Source organism: Garra rufa, chromosome 1, assembly GCF_049309525.1.
Source record: "Garra rufa chromosome 1, GarRuf1.0, whole genome shotgun sequence".
In the NCBI taxonomy this organism is placed as follows: domain Eukaryota; kingdom Metazoa; phylum Chordata; class Actinopteri; order Cypriniformes; family Cyprinidae; genus Garra; species Garra rufa.
In genome coordinates this window covers 77608205-77627517 of record NC_133361.1, presented here as the reverse complement: position 1 = coordinate 77627517, position 19313 = coordinate 77608205, and the positions used below count along the sequence as shown (strand labels likewise).

General features: G+C 38.8%; 4 non-coding genes and 1 pseudogene across 4 annotated transcripts; all 5 read left to right on the top strand.

Moving 5' to 3' along the window:
• The first annotated feature begins 5646 nt into the window (after positions 1 to 5646).
• On the top strand, positions 5647 to 5722 carry trnat-cgu (transfer RNA threonine (anticodon CGU)). The gene has a single exon. It is a non-coding gene; the product is annotated as a tRNA-Thr (tRNA).
• A 165-nt stretch (positions 5723 to 5887) lies between these two features.
• Positions 5888 to 5961, top strand: trnat-ugu (transfer RNA threonine (anticodon UGU)). The gene has a single exon. It is a non-coding gene; the product is annotated as a tRNA-Thr (tRNA).
• A 997-nt stretch (positions 5962 to 6958) lies between these two features.
• trnat-agu (transfer RNA threonine (anticodon AGU)) lies at positions 6959 to 7032 on the top strand. The gene has a single exon. It is a non-coding gene; the product is annotated as a tRNA-Thr (tRNA).
• An 820-nt stretch (positions 7033 to 7852) lies between these two features.
• On the top strand, positions 7853 to 7926 carry trnat-ugu (transfer RNA threonine (anticodon UGU)). Its single transcript has one exon. It is a non-coding gene; the product is annotated as a tRNA-Thr (tRNA).
• A 2967-nt stretch (positions 7927 to 10893) lies between these two features.
• LOC141346599 (5S ribosomal RNA) lies at positions 10894 to 11012 on the top strand (annotated as a pseudogene).
• Positions 11013 to 19313: the final 8301 nt, after the last annotated feature.

Genomic DNA, 19313 nt, shown 5'->3' with positions numbered 1-19313 from the left:
AAATTCATACCAAGCGTTCAGTCTGTTTTATATGGTTTACAAGCGGTTTACAATTTATTGAATGCAACATGGTAATATTTTATCTAATGATGAACGTTATTAAAGCGCATCCACACAGCGTCTGATGTCGCTCCATGTGTAGTGATTCAGATCAGAAACTCCGAGTCAATTGAATCGGTCGATTCACAAAATGATTCACTGTTTCGAATCACCGCTCGCTGAGAGACCTGCTGCTTAAAACAGTGTCAATGAGACGAAAAAAAACTCAAACGTGTGTAATTTTGTTGTTGTTGTGACTATCCTAAAATGCAACAGCATTTAGAATGATTAACGTAATATACTATAATAATTTATGTAATATACTAAATGTATACTACTGAACTACTGAACTAGAGCTGATTGAGATTTTTTTCTTTTTTTTCCCTGATAATTATTGTCATCTTCAACAGGAAAAAGTTTACAAACACAGAAAAAAACTCCTGCTGAATGAAATGATATCCATATCCATCCACACAATATAAAGATGGCGTTTATTAAAGAGGAGAGTGAAGACATGAATATTGAAGAAGCATTCAGACTCAAACATGAAGATACTGAGGAACAAACAAAGATGGAGTTTATTAAAGATGAGCATGAAGACATGAAGATTGAAGAAACATTCAGAGTCAAACATGAAGATACTGAGGAACAAACAAAGATGGCGTTTATTAAAGATGAGCATGAAGAAACATTCAGAGTCAAACATGAAGATACTGAGGAACAAACAGGTTGGTTTTCATTCTCAAAGCTGAAATATCCAATTCTCAATTAATTTTGCCTTTGGCAGGTGTTTTCTACACTGTCTACCTTCCTGCAGATTTTAGCTTAATATTTTTCTTAAAGTTCTCTTAAAGACCATTTTTTACTTTTATTTAAAAACAGCATTCAAAGAATTGTGTCATTTAATATTTAAATGTTAATGTTCACTGCTAGGATTGAGTAACATTTTTCATGTGAAATAGGTAAATAATAGTTCATGCATGTGGTCTTGCTCTGATGTAATGATGAGGTATGTGAAATAAAGTCTGGAGACATCCATCACTTTCACTCAACTTGTTTGATTAATTGTCAGAATCAGGTTCATTAACTATGAGAGGCATGAAAAATATGCAGAGTGGGTGGAGCTTGAGGACTGGAATTGGGAACCACTGGCTTAGAGCATATAGGATATAGTTATATGTTAGTTTTGACACTTTACATGTTTGAATGTTTTGAAATCTGTTGCTTCGTGCCATTAAACTGGGGTTAACTTGTACTTGTCTTTTTTCACCTTAGACCTGATGGCACTGAAAGAGGAGAGTGAAGAACTGAATGAAACGGAAGAGAAAGATCAGGATTTCACAAATGGAGAAAAATCTTTTAGTTGTTCACAGACTAAAACAACTTCCTTAAGAGAAATAAAACGAAAGACGGGAAGAAGTTATTTCAATTGCCATCAGTGTGGAAAGTGTTTCAATCAAAGAGAAAACATGATGTGTTCACACTGAAAAGAAGCCTTACACCTGCAAACAGTGTGGAAGAAGTTTCACTCAAAAAGAAAGCTTTAACAGACACATGAGAGTTCACACTGGAGATCAGTCTTACACGTGTGATCAGTGTGGAATGAGTTTTGATCAACAAGAAAACCTTGAAGTCCACAAGAGAACTCACATAGAGAAACCCTACACATGCCCTCAGTGTGGAAAGAGTTTCAGTCAAAAACAGCACTTTTAAGACCACATAAGAGTTCACACAGGAGAGAAGCCTTTCACCTGCCAGCAATGTGGAAAAAGTTTCAACCAAAAAGGAAACCTTAACAGGCACATGAACCTTCACACTGGAGAGAAGCTGTTTATATGTGATCACTGTGGAAAGAGTTTCAGATGTAAAGAATCACTTAAATACCACATGAGGTTTCACACATGAGAGAACTGTATGTTTATGTTATCAGCGTGACATGAGTCATAATAACACCAGAGAGAAGACTTTGCTGCAAGTGTACAAAAGTCCTTGAAGATGGAGGATTGATGGTAATATGTAATAGTAAAGAGCAGATGAATAAAGTGATCAAAATGAAAATGGTATGTGAGCAATGATTGTAAGTTTCAATCAAATAGGTAATAAAATATTGGTATGTGGAGTAATAACTGGGGTCCCATTAAGTGTAAATATGGGAATATAGGAGGAAATGTAAAAAATCGAATACTTACAGATGACTAAGAATGTTTTGTGTTCTCACCTGAGCTCTTTTACTCATTTGATTTCATAATGGAGTCTTCAATGGTAAGCAACATGGGTAATTTTTCATCAGTAATGTCCTGTAAAATATCATCACACCAGAGCAACTCGTTCTCAGTGTCAGGAGCATTGTGATGCTGCACCAGAGCTACAAGACTGAAGGACTGAATAATCTCTGTTCCTGCAGTTTATATCAGGACTGCCATGATGTATTCATATTTTCAAGAACTTTTGTAGCCATACGAAGAGAATAAATTGTCACTGAAGCTGATTATTGAAGCTGGTGATGCTGTTTTTGAATTTGTTTAATTCATTATTTGCAGAGATCTTAATACATTTAATAGTCTTTTATACTAAGTAGTGCAGATTATATAAACACTAATGTTCATTTTATCAAGCCATTCAAATTGAGGACTGCGGCTTGGTTTTAACTAGACTCCGAGACAGTGGAGGCACCAATTTATCATTTGTAGATAAAATAAGCAGCACGTCAAAACAATAAAGCTGTTCACACCACAAGCGCTCATAGGCATTACTTGTAATGATCTATCGGCCTTATATCCTCTATTTATGTCCTCCATGGAAGCCCTTCCCATGCGCGTTACCGTGTTACCTTGTTCAGTACCTGTTGTGACCACCATTTGCCTCACGCAGTGCAACACATCTCCTTCAGAGCTGATCAGGTTGTTGATTGTGGCCTGAATGTTGGTCCACTTTTCTTCACTGGCTGTGCGAAGTTGCTGAATATTGGCAGGAACTTGAGTTCGCTGATCAAGAGCATCCCAAACATGCTCAATGGGGGAGTATGCTAGCCATGCCAAAAACTGGGATGTTTTCAGCTTCCAGTAATTGTGTACAGGTTCTTGCAACATAGGGCAGTAAATTATCATGCTGCAAGGTGATGGTTGTGAATAAATGGCACAACAATGCGCCTCAGGATCTTGTTGCAGTATCTCTGTGCATTCAAAATGCCATCCATTATATGCACCTGTGTTTGTTGTTCATAATAAACACCTACCCACAACGTTGATATTGTTGAGCACGTACGATTTGTCTCGGCCGCATTACCTCATCAGCTGCTGAATTCAAATCTGTTTTGGCGCTTTGGCTGGCTCTGAGCCAGATTGGACGCGCTGAGTGCTTGTCATTTTATCACAACTATTCAGTGTTTCCAACATTGATATCATATACAGATTATGCAGGTAACCATAAAGTTTATTCTCCTCTTCTCCCAGCTCACCAGAGACTTACTTTAATGTTTTTTTGGGAGGAGAGGATGCATTTGCGTGTTGTAAATCCCACAGCTCGGATTCAGCGTGAACATCGCGAGCATGCTTATGAATACTAATAATAAAAAGGAAAAATTAAATAAAAGTGATCCATGTGTCTTACAGTGCTGTTGTGGCTGTGGTGTGTCACATGACTATGTAAAAAACTGACGATGAAGATAATTCTGTCCTGGCTGCCTGAATGACGATGCAGTAACTCTTTCTGCTCTCTGATCAAACCAAATAACAAACATTTTTTCTCAAATAACAAACACTCTAAAAATGAACTGAACTATCAAAAGAGCATGTAATTCTCACAAAGAATGACGTTAAATGAAGAATGGAGTCTTGATAGATTAGGTAATGTTTATATTTAGGGAATTTGTATTAAACTTATAGTTTTTTGTTTTGATGATTAAAGACCTATGGCCATCATCAGCTGAATACAGTTCTTTAGTATTTATCATTGTTAACCTCCTCTTTCTTTTTATTCTTTTATCATGGCCCACTTCATGAAAAGTTATTTCCGATTTATAGAGATCAGAATCCACATACATAATTTAGCAACTTTCTCTAGTGTTTCTAATAATGTATTAATTAAATAAAATATGATAAATTAATAGATAAGATATAAAAAAAAATCTTCAGCAAAGCGTGTAAAGTAATCAGATCATGCAGATAAAAAAATATTTGCATCACATTCTTTACCACACTTTTTGAGCAATCAAACAGGCCCAAAGACTTTCCATCCATTTGTACAGGCTCATTTCTCTTCAATGCTGCCTTCAAATTTGTTTGGTTTGCTTGGCCTGTAACACTTTTGTTTAAAAAGCCATTTTTGTGGGAGAATATCTGTCCTTTGTCTTGAAATTCTATCAATGCGTAACACTGCTTCACTTTATCCATTATTGTCTAGGAAAGAAAAAAAGGCTTCTCTAATAACAAACTATCTTATTTAATCATTTTCTTTAAGATCTCTTATGTGTGTATTAGTGATGGGAAGTTCGAATCATTTTACTGACTCAGATCTTTGAATCTTATTCATCAAAATGATCTCATCTTTTTTCAGGCATTTTGTTCATTTTGTTTACTTCAGTAGAATATAATTAAAATGTAAAAATTGTTAATAGCCAAATCCCACAACACATCTACTTATGCGACACTTCGAATAAGACTGTTACTGCAATAAAACAATAATGCAACCAAGGCCGAATTATGAGAAGCAGAAATTATTAGTTTTTTACATTCGCTATGCAAGTTTTTCCAATACTTCTAACAATTGTCCTAAATTCATAATGAACCAACGCACATTCAAAACAGAAATAACAAAACAGTTAATTTTATGATGAAAATCACACATTGCAAACTAAACTCTAACACTAATTTTCAAATTACAGTAACGCACTAGCACAATACACTATATCCACCAAAACACTGCAAACATGTCTCAAAATCGAATTATTATTACAAAGCACTAACACACGTTCTCTTCCAACTAGAACAGTTAGTCAATCATAGAATAATATTATAAGAACACTAACATCAAATGGAATTACAGGAACTATATTATTTTAGGTGTGAGGTCTGACCTTATAAAGACAGTGGCTGCATTCAAAACCGCATACTCAATGAGTAGATACTTATTTTCAATAAGTACTTACTTAACGATCGCTAAAAAAATATGTATTCTACTTTCAAATCTCGTTAAATATGGATGTGATCTGCATGTCTTACGCCATGTTGACGTTATCATGTGACCAATGACGTTATAACAAGTGCAACAACTTAACATATAGCAACAGGTTTAATTAATCTTTCTATAAATATTTTGATATTGATAAAATTTGTTCATTTTGTGGTCATGTTGAAGAAATAGCTGTTCTTTTATTGTGATTGTAGTATAACTGATACGTTTTAGGTTCATTTAGGTTTTTGTATTTTTTAATTCTTAAAGAAATAATTTTTGTCAGGAAAACCCAAATTCTTTATTTGTTGAATAAGTTATTTATTTTGTTTTATGTTTAAAATTTTTATTCACATGCAAAACTAGCCTAAATTCTTGTTGAATTTTTGAATGTTTTGACCCTCTGAGTCACCCTCCCGACAGCCTTACATCTGGTTTGGCGCCGTGGCTTAGTTGGTTAAAGTGCCTGTCTCGTAAAAGCAGGAGATCCTGGGTTCGAATCCCAGCGATGCCTTTGGTTGCGTGCCACAATACAGCCGACGTCATGCTTTACCAAAAAAACGGGCAGCGAAATAGGGACACAGAGGAGCTCGAGGACAGCGGGCGGTTTCTCTTGCAACACTAACCTCTCACCTGCTTTTGAAGCATAGCATCCCAGGCTAACGGTTCCCACAGAGGAGGCACCGTGGCTTAGCTGGTCAAAGCGCCTGTCTTGTAAACAGGCGATCCTGGGTTCGCATCCCAGTGGTGCCTTTCCACCAGTGGCTGTCTCTGGCCTCACTGTTGGATGGGGGATCCCGACGACACTCTATGTTTTTGAACCGTGCCTCAATTGTGAAAAGGCCTCAGTGGCCCAGCCTGGCATGCCAGCGGGCTCTGTGGCGCAATGGTTAGTGCATTGGACTTCTAGACTGCCAGATGAGGCCATTCAAAGGTTGTGGGTTCGAGTCGGGTTCGAGTTGTGGATTTTGGCTTTCTGGTAACTCTCATACTGTGTGCCCTCAGGTGGTTAAAATTTGCAGACATTCTCTTTTAAGCGTACCAGCACCTGGCCAGCCTCTGGATGTTTGCATGCGGTTTAGAGCCGTGGCTTAGTTGGTTAAAGTGCCTGTCTCGTTAACAGGAGACCCTGGGTTTAAATCCCAGCGGTGCCTTGGTTGTCTTTCCAGTCCAGCAAGCGCAAGCTTTTCCGAAAGCGACCTGCAAACAGGGATAGCGAGTGGTTAATTTTGCAAACCGCCCCGACTCAGTTGTCGGCAAACGCCTTAAAGCTGTCCAGCGCCCGGTCAGCCAACCCCTGGCCTATTCTCTGGAAGCCTGGATCATCTGAGTCACCTTCCCGGAGGGCGGAAGTGCTGCCCGGCTAGTCTAGTAAACAGGAGATCCTGCGTTCGAATCCCAGCGATGCCTTTGGTAGCGCGCCACAATACAGCCAAGCTTGTGTTTACCAAAAAACGGACGACAAATGGGGACACAGAGGAGCTTGAGTCGTGCTTTTCGCCATTTTGTTAAGCCCATCATGCGCAATGTTGCAATCGGACAGCAGAAACCATTTGGAGGCCTCCTGTTTTCAGCTTAAATTGATTTAAAGAAAATGTCAATCATATTTAAAATGTAGCAAAACATGCCCAAGAACCAATTCAGTGAGGTATGGCAATCACTGTCTTGCATCAAATGGAGGCAGCAGGACGTTTGAAGTGTTGATTCATGCATCGTCTAAGACGCCATCCTCACGATTGGCATGCTGGTTGGCGCCGTGGCTTAGTTGGTTAAAGTGCCTGTCTAGTAAACAGGAGATTCTGGGTTCGAGTCCCAGCGGTACCTTGCGAATGGCAGCTTGGACCTTTTTGCCCTCCCTTGGACCTGAGGCCCTTACAGTGCCTCTGCCTTTCAAACGACACTGGACACTGCAATTGTGCAGAGACCCAAGGGCCTGTCCTTCCTGCAGAGAGAGCACGCGCTCTCTTACCGTTGGACGGCCACAGACCCGGAAGGTCAGCCTGGGTTTGAATCCGAGCAATGCCTCTGGTTGCGCGCCACAATACAGCCAACGTCGTGCTTTACCAAAAAATGGACGGCGAATGGAGACAAATAGAAGCTCGAGGACAGCGGGCGGTTTCCCTTGCAACACTACCCTCTCACCTGCTTTTGAAGGATAGGATCCTAGGCTAACTGGTCCCACAAAGGAGGCGCCTTGGCTTAGCTGGTCAAAGCGCAACCCAGCGGTGCCTTTCCACCAGTGGCTCTCTCTGGCCTTGCTGTTGGATGGGAGATCCAGACGACACTCTGTTTTTGAACCATGCCTAAATTGTGCAAAGACCTGAGGACCTGTTTTTCTGCCCACACATTGTGCCACTCAGCCGAGCTGGACAGGCACAAATCTGTAAGAAAAGGGCTCAGTGACCCAGCCTGACATACCTACAGGGCTCTGTGGCGCAATGGATAGCGCATTGGACTTTTAGACTGCCAGATGAGGCCATTCAAAGGTTGTGGGCTTTTGGCTTTCTTGTAACTCTCATACAGAGCAGTTGCCCTCAGGCAGTAGAAATTTGTAGACATTCTCTTTTATGCGTACCAGCACCTGGCCAGCCTCTGGATGTTTTGACCCTTGGAGTCACCCTCCCGACAGCCTTGCATGCGGTTTGGCGCTGTGGCTTAGTTGGTTAAAGTGCCTGTCTTGTAAACAGGAGATACTGGGTTCAAATCCCACCGGTGCCTTGGACGATTTTTTCAGTCCAGCAAGCATAAGCTTTTCCGAAAGCGACATGCAAACAGGGATAGCGTGTGGGTAATTTTGCAAACAGCCCTGACTAAGTTGTCGGCAAATGCCTTAAAGCTGTCCAGCGCCCGGTCAGCCAACAGCTGGCCTCTTCTCTGGAAGCCTGGATCGCCTGAGTCGCCCTTCCGGAGGGCGAACGTGCTGCCTGGCTAGTCTAGTAAACAGGAGTTCCTGCGTTCGAAGCCCAGCGATGCCTTTGGTTGCGCAGCACAATACAGCCGAGCTCGTGCTTTACCAAAAAACGGACGGAGAAGCTTCGAATCCCTACGGCGCCTTTCCACCAGTGGCTGTCTCTGGCCTCGCTGTTGGATGGGAGATCCCGGCAACACTCTATGTTTTTGAACCGTGCCTCAATTGTGCAAAGACCTGAGGACCTGTCTTTTTGCCCAAACAGCGTGCCATTCAGCCGAGCTGGACGGCCACAAATCTGTAAGAAAAGGCCTCAGTGGCCCAGCCTGGCATGCCAGCGGCCTCTGTGGCGCAATTGATAGTGCATTGGACTTCTAGACTGCCAGATGAGGCCATTCAAAGGTTGTGGGTTTGAGTCCCACCAGAGTCATGGCTTTTGGCTTTCTGTTAACTCTCATACTGTGCAGAGTTGCCCTCAGGTGGTTGAAATTTGTAGACATTCTCTTTTAAGCTTACCAACACCTGGCCAACCTCTGGATGTTTTGACCCTTGGAGTCACCCTCCCGACAGCCTTGCGTGCGGGTGGAAGGTTTTAATATTGAATGTTTTAATGGTTTCTAAACTTTGGTATGTTTTATATGTTTCTAAAATACCTTTATGGACAGAACCGAGAATGAAGAAGAAAAATGGAAGAGAAAACATTTTAAATCAACCTCTGTTCTTAAATAACAACATTTTAAAACAAGAGAAAGCAATACTTTTTAAAAAATGGATGGATGTGGGGATAACAAGAGTGAGAGATGTTTTGTATGAATTTAAAGAGGGCTTTTTACCGATACAATATATTGTGGATGCGATGGAGGAAGCAAAAGAAGAATACAGTAAACAAGAAATAACAAATAAATATGAAATTATTAAAAATGCAATAACCAAAGAGTTGATTAAAAGAATAGAGAGTATGGAAAGAGAGCAAACAGAGGGAAATATTTTTGTGAAACTGGGGGAAAAAATGTATGATTTTAAAGAATGTACTGTAAAAATGTTTTATTGTGTTTTTAGAGATGGTGTTTTTAAAGAGCCGTAAGTACTGGGTGGAAAAATTCAAGGATCTGAAAGAAGAATGTATATGGAGAAACATGAGGGGGAAGTGTGTTGAAACAAAGCCAGGATGTTTGAAATATTTTATAAGGCATAAAGTGTTTTTTTACTGAGTCTGTTTTACAGTTTTTTACGATTGTTTACACACCGCCACAGATTTGCACAACATTACACACAATGTCTGCTTCACTCTTTTTGCTAAACATTACACACAGTGATTTGTAAAACTCTACACACATTTCGACACCTTAGACACAGATAAGGATTGTGAGGTTACTTCCTTGTCATTACAAAGCCCCGGATTGCCAATGACCACACAAATGAACAAATTGGATAAACACATCCACAAGGTGTGGAAGCACACATGTGCTAATTTGAAAACGCAGCACTCAGGTGTGCCATAAAAGGCAGCAGGTGAGTTCACCTGTATTCATCAAAAATGATGTGGATGAAATCTTATGGCCTGATCCAGCCAGACGGAGAGATGAGGAATAGTTACAGTAGTTGTGTTGCTTTTTTTTCCAGAGTCAAACTGTATGTACTTCATGCAGTAATTTTTATTTGTCTACAGATTTTATTTGTTTCATTGATTTGATTGTTGGTTGATTACTGTAACTGATTATGGTAAGAAATACTGTATTTCTTGAATTGAAATAAATACTTGAAATATTCAGTCTGCAGCATCAGTGTTGTGCAGTGAAAAGCGCAATTTGGGAAAGAAGAATTGTGGCAAAAAAGAAAAAATGGTGTTAGAGCTTTGGACTGTTTTTAAAAGGAAAATAGAAGTATATGTAGAACAATTATATGTGTATTTTAAAAGTGAAAATATGCTGAAAGCTTTTTATGATGTTTTTACACCAACAGTTTGTAATGTTTTAGAGAATCTCATGTGCAAATTTCCAGGAAGAGAAAGAGCTTTCTAAATCTTAAGTATAAAAGGCATGATTTTAAACAAAAAATATGAGATGAGTAGATTATATTTTATCTTATTTTAATTTTATTTATTTATTTATTTATTTGTTAATTTTTTTCATTTTATTTTTTTTTCTCGACTTTGTGTGGACAACTATTTTGTATTGTTGATGTTTCGATTGGTTGAAAATTCACCTTATTGTTAATGTGTTCCTTTTGCTTTGTTGATGATAATGTGATGTATTTTTCCATGTTTATTTCTTTTATGTCGTGAGACTTCTAATGTGAAGCACACATTGGAAAATTTGTATTATGAAATTTCTTTAATAAAAAAAAAGAGCGCTCGATTAAACTTTCTGTGGATTGTACATGCACTGGTGGACACTCACATTGGACTTATCAACACACTGGGATTCTTGGACTGTTTTAGGGTATGGACAAATGAACTGTATTCTTTTAACAGAGTTTACCTAGTTTTATCGTGTTGTTTTAAAGTCTTTTATGTGAACCTTGTAAATACACCAAATCTATTTAAACCAATGCTCTTTTATGTCTCATTCTTTTAACCACTAGTCATCTCTCACAGTTAAATCTGAACCCATTTTAGTCTTGTAACTCGGCTGATAAGGCCGATTGTTACACTTGGATGGGAGACTGCCAGGGAATACCAGGTGCTGTAGGCTTTTGCCTTTTCTTTACTTTTTATATAATATTCTGGATTTTACGGAGGCTGATCTTTAAATAGACCACTTTTTGGAGCAGCCTTCGCTTACGGCCATACCGCGCTGAGAGTGCCTGATCTCGTCTGATCTTGGAAGCTATACAGCGTCCGGCATGGTAAGTACTTGGATGGGAGACCGACTGGGAATACCAGGTGCTGCAAGCTTTTGCCTTTTCTTCACTATTTATATAATTTGCTGGCTTTTAGAAAGACGTGTTTTACCACTCTATTTATTACAATCATTTAAATGTATTATAGAGTTTTAAGTGTTTTACATGTTTTTTAGGCCATTTTATTACTATTAACATTTTAAGTGTGTGTGTCTTTAATAAATGGATGGTTGGCCTGTCATGTGACTAGACACATGAAAGGAAGCAGGAAGTACAACTGTATAAGAGAGCAGCATGAAAAACAAAGGACAGTCACCAAACTGTTGGATTGAGGAGTTGCTAATTTTAGAGCTCACCTTTCCATTCACCACCTGCAAACTTTGGATTAAACTTTCTGTGGATTGTATATACAATGGTGGACACTCACATTGGACTTATCAACACACTGGGATTCTTGGACTGTTTTAGGGTAAGGACAAATGAACTGTATTCTTTTAACAGAGTTTACCTAGTTTTATCGTGTTGTTTTAAAGTCTGTTATGTGAACCTTGTAAATACACCAAATCTATTTAAACCAATCTCCTTTAATGTCTCATTCTTTTAACCACTAGTCATCTCTCACAGTTAAACAGTCTAAGTTAATACATTTAAATAGCATTTTTGATGCAGACTGGGTTTTTCCTGTGCAGTGGGAAGATGGAGTTTGTTGATACTGATTTAATCTGAATGGTAACCATACAGAGTCTAGTTATTCTAATTGAATGTATTGATAAAATTTCAGAATTTAATATAAATGATGATTTAGTAAGGTTAGGAAAATAAAGTTAAAAAGTGTCATAGAATCAATTTAAGGCAAATATCACCAATATTATGATTAAAGTAAGACCTTATAGAGCACTGATGTGACTATTGCTTCAGAAAAATTAATTTACGGCAATAAAGGCTCTTTTTTCCCTTGGACAAGTAAATTTTTTACTCGGACAAGCGAATGTCTGATTTACTTGTCTGAAAGGACAAGCACATGTCAAAGCTTAATGTCAAGCCCTGTCATCAGAAAACAACTCGCCGTCCTACCTCAAAGGTGTGGGAATATTTTAAACACAGCCAGAAACATAAACGGTATAGTTATATGCAGTCTTTGCAAGATGGAGCTAGCATACCACACCAGCACGACTTCCCGTTGGGAGCATCTTTTAGGAGGAAACTGCTAACTATGTAAAAAAAAAAAAAAAGATAAATAATCTAATTAGTCATTAGTCGACTATTCGATAAATTAATCGCCCGAATAATCGTTTTAAAAATAATCGTTTACCCCCAGCACTACTAAACGGTGCTAATATCTTGTCCAAAACATCTAATGGCACTAGAATACAAATGCAACTTTAATAAGCACAATCTCTGTGCTATGGTGAGAGTTAGAGACCTGTTATGCCCCTTTTTTCAAGAAGTCTCTGGTGTTTTGAATTTCATTAAATCAGTATCACATCTGCAATCGTGCTAATATTCAGGGAATCAGCACTCTACTTTCTCGATGAATATTGCTTAACTAAACATTATGTTATAAATATAGAACAACAAGAACAGTATTGACAGCACTGGTTTTCAAATATTGAGAATGACTTACTTTAAGATGCTTTTTCAAGATTAGATTGTGCCTTGAGGCCGATCGGAGAGACAAGTTTTGTTGCAAGTAAAGCGTCATCCATTCAAAGTCAATGGGAAGCGTTGACGCTGACGCCCAGTGTGAACACACCGTTGTGATTAATGATTTTTTTTTTAAAGGAGCTGGTGGTTTTTTTATCATTATATGATGATTGTGATAAAAGCACAACAATATATAGTGTTACTTAATTATGGCAAAAATTGGAAGGAAATGCATTTAATAGAGACACTTCATCAGCAGTATTTGTATCAATAAGACTGGTCTTCATTAACAATAGGCTACTTTGTTAAATGATGCCAATAAGCCACATATTTTAAATGTTCAATCTTTATTTTAACTTGTTACATTACATTTATTTGGAGATTCAATGTGAAATTATTTATTGTGAAATAGTTTTTAATTGATTGCCAGCACTAGTCTAAATGTTTTGATTTCTGTTGCTTTGTGCCATTAAACTGCTGTTAACTTACATTTTTCTTATTTCACCTCAGACCTCATGGCACCGAAAGAGGAGAGTAAAGAACTCAATAAAACAGAAGAAAAAGATCAAAATGAGAAACATGATTTCAAAACTGAAGAAAAATCAATTAGTTGTTCACAGAATACAAATACTTCCTCACCAGAAATAAATAAAAAAAACACAAAGTACAAAACTTTATTCTAACATGAGAATTCACACTGGAGAGAGACCTTACAGCTGCCAACAGTGTGGGAAGACTTTCTCAAGAAATCTAGATCTTAAGTGTCACATGAAAGTCAACATTGAAAGGAGGCCGTTAATATGCCCTCAGTGTGGAAAGAGTTTTATGCAGAAAAAAATATCTTAATTTACACATGAAAACTCACACTGGAGAGAAGCCTTTTTACTGTTCTCAGTGTGAAAAGAGTTTTATGCAGAAAAAAAACCTTACTGTCCACATGAGAATTCACACTGGAGAGAAGCCTTTCATCTGCAAACTGTATGGAAAGAGTTTCACATTTAATGAAAAACTTAAGACTCACCTAAGAAGTCACACTGGAGAGAGTCCATTCCAAAGAGATCAACCCAGTCAACAATTTGATCTCACAATGATGTCACTATGAGCTCACAATATTCTCATGGTGCGGTCACAATTTGTGTGTCACAGTGAACTAAAAGTGTAACCACACAGAGCTCTCACTGTGTGCTCATACTTTGTTCACAACATGAGGTCACTGCACAATCACAGTGCACTCATACTGTGGTCAAAATATGAGATCACATTACACTCACTGTGTGCTCATAATGTGGTCACTGTGTGCTCATACTGTGATCACTGTGCGCTCATAATGTGGTCACTGTGAGGTCACTGCGCACTCACTGTGTGCTCATAATGTGATCACTGTGTGCTCATAATGTGGTCACTGTGAGGTCATAATGTGATCACTGTGTGCTCATAATGTGATCACTGTGTGCTCATAATGTGGTCACTGTGAGGTCACTGCGCACTCACTGTGTGCTCATAATGTGATCACTGTGTGCTCATAATGTGATCACTGTGTGCTCATAATGTGGTCACTGTGAGGTCACTGCGCACTCACTGTGTGCTCATAATGTGATCACTGTGTGCTCATAATGTGGTCACTGTGTGCTCATAATGTGGTCACTGTGTGCTCATAATGTGATCACTGTGTGCTCATAATGTGGTCACTGTGTGCTCATAATGTGATCACTGTGTGCTCATAATGTGGTCACTGTGTGCTCATAATGTGATCACTGTGTGCTCATAATGTGATCACTGTGTGCTCATAATGTGATCACTGTGTGCTCATAATGTGGTCACTGTGAGGTCACTGCGCACTCACTGTGTGCTCATAATGTGATCACTGTGTGCTCATACTGTGATCACTGTGTGCTCATAATGTGGTCACTGTGTGCTCATAATGTGGTCACTGTGTGCTCATAATGTGATCACTGTGTGCTCATAATGTGGTCACTGTGTGCTCATAATGTGATCACTGTGTGCTCATACTGTGATCACTGTGTGCTCATAATGTGGTCACTGTGTGCTCATAATGTGGTCACTGTGTGCTCATAATGTGAACACTGTGTGGTCACTGCGCACTCACTGTGTGCTCATACCGTGAGATCACCATATAACACCACTATGCTATAATTGTGTTATTTCACTGTTATCTAAAATGATTCAGTTAACTCAAACTTTTACACCCACATTCTTTATTTCCATCAACAAAAACAATCAAACAAAAAGTCAGCTTTTTCCTTTATTTGGTTTCCTTTTCAGCCTGGTGTTGGCGTTGGACAAAAACAAAAAAAATCTACTTGGCCAATACATTCCGTGTCTGGTGTTGTTCTGGTGATTACTTTTAGCTTCTTCACCTCTATTTCATTTTGTTTGTGAAAAGACCTGACACATTCTAAAAACACAAAGAGCAAGGTGTTAACATTACAATTTCTATAGCAGCATCCAGATGCACAAACCAAAACTTAAACACTTACTTTTCAAACATGTCAGGAGCACAGGTGGCAACACCTTCTTCCCATCTTTCCCCGTTCTGTTATAAAGACAGAGAACATTGTCTGACGCTATGCTTTTTAAAGCCTGTCTCAGCATCTCACCTATATTGGAGCTGCCGTGAGTATGGACAAAGTCCATTTAAGGCAAGTCATGTCACTCGGCGGCCATCTTTGAAACGCCTCTTGGGCAGGCAAGTGCAGCTCCTATCTCTTTGAATGGGGAAACATAAAATTCTCCAAAACAGTTCACCAAGCTTACGATTAAATTTCATCTTTTAAATCTCCAAAGAAATCCAACAAGAACTGCCTCATAAATATGGTTCCTTGTGCTCCAATAGCGTTAAAAAACGCTTATTTTTCCGGATAAATAAGCCACGTCTCAGAGCGCTGACTGTTTCTATAGCAACTGGGACTTCTGACGGCAGCCGCAGTGATGCGCTGACTTTACTAATCAACGATTGGCTCTTTCACTAAGAGGGCAGGGCTTCGCGGCCATAATGAACGTTGCATTTTTCCCCATTCAAAACTATACAGGTCCTTCTCAAAAAATTAGCATATTGTGATAAAGTTCATTATTTTCTGTAATGTACTGATAAACATTAGACTTTCATATATTTTAGATTCATTACACACAACTGAAGTAGTTCAAGCCTTTTATTGTTTTAATATTGATGATTTTGGCATACCGCCCATGAAAACCCAAAATTCCTATCTCAAAAAATAGCATATTTCATCCGACCAATAAAAGAAAAGTGTTTTTAATACAAAAAAAGTCAACCTTCAAATAATTATGTTCAGTTATGCACTCAATACTTGGTCGGGAATCCTTTTCGCAGAAATGACTGCTTCAATGCGGCGTGGCATGGAGGCAATCAGCCTGTGGCACTGCTGAGGTGTTATGGATAGGGGTGGGTATCGTTTGAATTTTATCGATTTCGATTCCGATTCCGATTCCACTTATCGATTCCGATTCTTTTCGATTCCCAGTTCGATTCCGATTTAGTAAAAAAAAAACAAAAAAAAAAAACACAAAAGTCAAACATTAATATATTAAACATGTTTATTTTCAGTGCTAGCTTGCAACATATTATTTTATTACAGGGGTTCTCAACCTTTTTTATATCAGGTCCCCCTTCTTCTCGGGTCAGTTTTGCAAGGCCCCCCTATGCCTGACATTTCCTCTAAAGGTGTTTATTTTTTAACCTTTTTTATTAACCTAAACATTAGTTTTGCCTTTTTTATTTTTCTCCTGCATGTTATAAAAAAATCAAACAAACTTTAAATTAAAGCTATACTTTTGAATTTAAAAGAAAATCCTCTGCTCTAACTTTTTAACATGAATACACACTTATAGATTTAAAGCGCCTAAATTATTTAATTCAGACATTCTTCACAACTTCAGAGTACTCTTTCTTAATTGACTGAATATCTACTGTTTCTATTTATTATAAAATAAGCATATAAATGAAAAATACAGTAAATACATTGTAGATCTTTTTATGCTGGTGATCATATGTGCTTAAACACCACTGACCCTTACAAGATCCACCTCTATGGGTAAGCATTCATTATAAAAAAACTCACAGGACATTCATTTTGAAAACTATGCAAATATTTTGAAATTTCACGCAAAAATACTATGGATCAGACATCAGAGCACCGAGAGCATGAATAGTTTGTGAATCAACAGCGGACTTATGCGTGACTTATGTACGACTCCGATATACAAGAATGAATACATTAGGCACGCGCGAGTTCGTTACTATTACTCTGGTCATCTTTGCCTTTACATTAACGGGAGGGTTTGTTTCATGCAGCCAAGAGATAAAGTAGATACCTGTCTTCCCGTGGGGGTATAAGTGACTTTTATGTGGGCTTTTGCGGGACGAAATAACATATATTCCTTCTGGAGTGGGCGGGCGCAGGACTAAAATCCGTCCCTTGCAGATCTCTAAGATGAAGTTTGCGTGCAGCGGTAGATTTGTCTTCGGTTTTTACAAAGCGTAGACACACTTTTAAACGCTTACCGTGATCCATCTTTTCGACTGATGTTTACATTACCACGTAAAGTCCTGGCAGATTGCACGCGCGGAAGGTCCTGGCAGATCACTAGATGGAAAAAATGCAACCAGGAATCGAAACGAGGAATCGAAATTTTAATATTATAACAAGTATCCGATTCTTTATCTTAAGTATCCAATTCCAGAATCGGAATCGATTTTCGATTCCCAACCCTAGTTATGGAGGCCCAGGATGCTTCGATAGCGGCCTTAAGCTCTTCCAGAGTGTTGGGTCTTGCGTCTCTCAACTTTCTCTTCACAATATCCCACAGATTCTCTATGGGGTTCAGGTCAGGAGAGTTGGCAGGCCAATTGAGCACAGTAATACCATGGTCAGTAAACCATTTACCAGTGGTTTTGGCACTGTGAGCAGGTGCCAGGTCGTGCTGAAAAATGAAATCTTCATCTCCATAAAGCTTTTCAGCAGATGGAAGCATGAAGTGCTCCAAAATCTCCTGATAGCTAGCTGCATTGACCCTGCCCTTGATAAAACACAGTAGACCAACACCAGCAGCTGACATGGCACCCCAGACCATCACTGACTGTGGGTACTTGACACTGGACTTCAGGCATTTTGGCATTTCCCTCTCCCCAGTCTTCCTCCAGACTCTGGCACCTTGATTTCCGAATGACATGCAAAATTTGCTTTTATCCGAAAAAAGTACTTTGGACCACTGAGCAACAGTCCAGTGCTGCTTCTCTGTAGCCCAGGTCAGGCGCTTCTGCCGCTGTTTCTGGTTCAAAAGTGGCTTGACCTGGGGAATGCGGCACCTGTAGCCCATTTCCTGCACACGCCTGTACACGGTGGCTATGGATGTTTCTACTCCAGACTCAGTCCACTGCTTCCGCAGGTCCCCCAAGGTCTGGAATCAGTCCTTCTCCACAATCTTCCTCAGGGTCCGGTCACCTCTTCTCGTTGTGCAGCGTTTTCTGCCACACTTTTTCCTTCCCACAGACTTCCCACTGAGGTGCCTTGATACAGCACTCTGGGAACAGCCTATTCGTTCAGAAATTTCTTTCTGTGTCTTACCCTCTTGCTTGAGGGTGTCAATGATGGCCTTCTGGACAGCAGTCAGGTAGGCAGTCTTACCCATGATTGCGGTTTTGAGTAATGAACCAGGCTGGGAGTTTTTAAAAGCCTCATGAATCTTTTGCAGGTCTTTAGAGTTAATTAGTTGATTCAGATGATTAGGTTAATAGCTCGTTTAGAGAACATTTTCATGATATGCTAATTTTTTGAGATAGGAATTTGGGGTTTTCATGAGCTGTATGCCAAAATCATCAATATTAAAACAATAAAAGGCTTGAACTACTTCAGTTGTGTGTAATGAATCTAAAATATATGAAAGTCTAATGTTTATCAGTACATTACAGAAAATAATGAACTTTATCACAATATGCAAATTTTTTGAGAAGGACCTGTACGAGTGACATGTCTTGGGTATTCTATAGTCTTTGGTATGGATGAGATAGTGTACCTAACAAAAACATACATAATATTGTCATGATTAAAATATACCAGGCTTCAACATTTCTTTTACATGGTATCTGCTGCAAAAAAAAAAAAAAAAACTGTGGCTTTGTTGTAAAAATAAACGCTAAATTTATATAGTAGTACTAACATAAAGCTCTCTATAATTTTTGTCTTCTTAAAGCCTCTGACAGAAGGCTTTAAACGTTTCAAAGCTGGAGCACTGTTGTTTTTTAAAAAGTTCCTCATGGGCATCTTCTTCTGCCTGCTTCATGAGAACAGACTTAACTTTTGCCAAGTCATTCATGATGACAGCTTGTCTCTGTTCCAGCATTTGAATTTGTTGGAGTATCTTAGTATTCAGATCTGAAAAATTGTAAAGTTAGATTGTTATATAGCAAAGGATGTTTTATGTTTTTATGTCTGTATAAATAAATAATGTCTAATTAATATATCACATACCAAACAATTACTGATGGTAAAATGGCTGGTGCACATGTAGCATGTGTGAGCAGTACTCTGCTAAAAAAAAAGACCAGACCACATTGCACATCTAAAAGTATGTAAATAGGCCACTCACCATTTCTGCGGTGTAACAATACCATGCACAACTTTTTCTTCTTCTTTACATGTTTTATGGTGGTTGGAAGACCAGCTTAGATGGT